Genomic DNA, 2,800 nt, shown 5'->3' with positions numbered 1-2,800 from the left:
GGTAGGCAAAAGTATTTTTCTTTTAAAATCAATTCATCTGCCCTCCTCTATAACATAGAGATTAAGTACAAATAGAGAAAGGTTTCACTCACATAGTTGGACCAGGGTGAATGACTTTAAGACATTGACACCTTAGTCAACACAGTGTAAACTCTTAGAAAGTACTCTCAGAATTATAAAACCGGAAAATAGTTAACTGATCTCAGATGGAACCTCTTTCTTCAAATGAAATAAAAACTTAAGAACTTGAAGGAAATTACTCACTGTATTGAAGGAAATTAGAAAAGAACAGAATGTGGAGAAATTATTCCAAAATATTGCCAATCAAGCATCATAAGCTTGGCTAACATGGAAAGTGATTGGCCCAGAAGAATGCAAAAGAGGCCATGAACTCTGATTCTGAATCAAGAGATGAGAATTGAAAGGAAATAACTCAAGGGAAGCATAAATAAGAATGCTAATTGCTTGAGGGGGAGGGGAGAAAGTACATCCAAGGGCGGTATGACCCACCACAAGAAGATGAAATGATGTCCTTGTTTTTCAGGTCCAAGGATAAAAAACATTTCTACACACTAAATTCCTCATGAAATAAATGACAATAGTGGAAGCTTCCCAAAAATCAGATTAAAATAGGTATTTGGCTGAATTTGAGCCAAAATCTGATATCCAGTTTCAGCCAAATACTTTCAGTGAAATCTCCTGAGAGCCAAATGTTCTTTGAAGCCAGAAAGACTATCTTTTTGCAAATTACTACAACTGTGCATAAATAGGGTGACCATATAATTCGCCATTCAAAGTAGGACACTCTAAGTGAAAGGAAACACTGTTCAAAATAAACTCAGATCATCTTCAACCATCAAACTGGGACATGATTATCATATGTAAAAATCAATCTTATGTGATAGAATATGGCAATATTTGTGGAAATGGTGGTGAAAAATACCAAGGTGGATGTATGATAGCACAAGCCAAAAATCAAGGATGAGTGTTCATTGCCTAGGCTAGATTAAATCTCAAATAGGTGTTGAAGATATTCCAAAATAATTTATTTCAAAAAGTTGTGGAAATTAATAATAACGAATTGCTTGTTTGTTTAGAATCCTGAAATTAAATGTGCTGCATGTTTATTCTTTGAAGTAGAAATTAACTAATTCTTTACTTTTAGCTCGTATATGAATGTGCATATCTTTGTTTACTTCTGTTGATTATACATTAACAGAATATGAATTTTCTTCATTGTTAAGAGAGTGGCAAATCCCACTTCAGTCTTTAGACCAATCTTTGATAGCAGTCTGCAAAATAAAGATCATCATTTTTTTTTTAATTTTAGAAAAAAAATACCTTGGTCAGAAGGATCAATGAGCAAATTAATTTCACATGAGTCTATTTTTCTTTTTGAGAGTTTAGATGATGATGATGATGATGACAAAAGCAATGATGAAAATTCTTTTTTTTTTTAAGAGAAGTAAGCCTGTTTTGCATACAAAGCTGGATGAATTGGTTGTTTTTTGGCAATTAGATGGAGACCAAATCCCATACCCTTGCCCGATTCCTCTGATTCTTCCTTAGCATCAGTCTTGGCTGAGTCTGCAGCAGCAGGAGTAACAGCAGTGGTAGCAGCAGCTACAAATGCAGATGGATCAGCCATGAAGGATCTGACCTTTTCAGCAAGTGGAAACATGTGCTCAATCTCCACAGGCAAAGCCAGGACCCACTTGTTCCCACTGATGACAGAATAGGGTATTGATGCAACAGATAACCAATCTGCTGACTAACGCTGGCACCATTGCGGACACCCTCCAGAAACTGAGAATTTAGTTTCCTCTCTGATGTCCAGCACTTCACGGTTTAGACACTGCTGTTGTCAAACACTTGCCGAATGATCAGCCTAAAGGATTAGGGGGAAATGTTCAGCATGCTCAGCATTGTGGTTTTGCTGGCTTCCACCTTGTCTCCAGCCTTTGTCAGCTGCACATCACTCAGGATTTCAGCAATGCCCCTGGAGATTTTGTGGTGATGCCCAAAGCCTGGGTAAAGGAGGGCCTATCGGGCCCTCAGATTGGTGTTCTGAGTTGGCACAGTCTCCTCACAGTGGGCAATGTCACCAGCATGGGTGGCAGCTACCCCTTAGTGGCCAGCAGCATGTCCCTTTGTCTCTTTGGTGGACAAAAAGCCCAAGTTCTCCCAAGTATGAGGCAGGGATTTCTCTAGCACCGGGTTGTTTTCCATATGCCCTTGGATAGCCTTGCTTATCATGTTGTTCTTGCCCATCGGCACCACAACCTTCCCTCTGATGGACATGTGGATCTGCTGCATATGCATGGAGCCCGCATTGGCTGCACCCATCCAGAAGCTGGATGATTCTGAGGAAGTAGTTGGTCTTCCAGGTTGTCCTGTCTTCCCTGGGCATTACAATGGTGCACCAGGGATTGCCACGTTGGGTTAAAGACAATGTCACTTTCACATGGATGTCTGGCAAGAGAAGAGCAAAAGTTCTTGACACACCTACCATACCATTTGTCCTTTCCCTGTCCCCTGCCTGACACACACGTGAATCCGCCATCTCAGTATGTGGACCCACAACCTACCAATCCACTGTTCATTCGAAAGCAGGCATCTCTTGAATGTGTCCACAGTTCTCCAGTCTCTTCAGCTCAGGCCACTTTAATTTCTCCTAATGAAACTTCCTGTGTTACTCTCCCTTGCTGCTGTCTGTTCTCCTGCTATCCACACACAGAGCATCTTTGCAAAAATGTGAAGCACGTCATTTAACTCCCAGCTCAAGCTCTTTAGGGGCTTC

At 40.6% G+C, this 2,800-nt stretch overlaps 1 pseudogene; it reads right to left on the bottom strand.

Moving 5' to 3' along the window:
* Positions 1-1,027: 1,027 nt before the first annotated feature.
* Positions 1,028-2,576, bottom strand: LOC108175417 (putative ribosomal protein uL10-like; annotated as a pseudogene).
* Positions 2,577-2,800: the final 224 nt, after the last annotated feature.

Source organism: Oryctolagus cuniculus, chromosome 5 (genome assembly GCF_964237555.1).
Source record: "Oryctolagus cuniculus chromosome 5, mOryCun1.1, whole genome shotgun sequence".
NCBI lineage: Eukaryota > Metazoa > Chordata > Mammalia > Lagomorpha > Leporidae > Oryctolagus > Oryctolagus cuniculus.
This window is presented reverse-complemented; position numbering and strand designations above follow the sequence as displayed.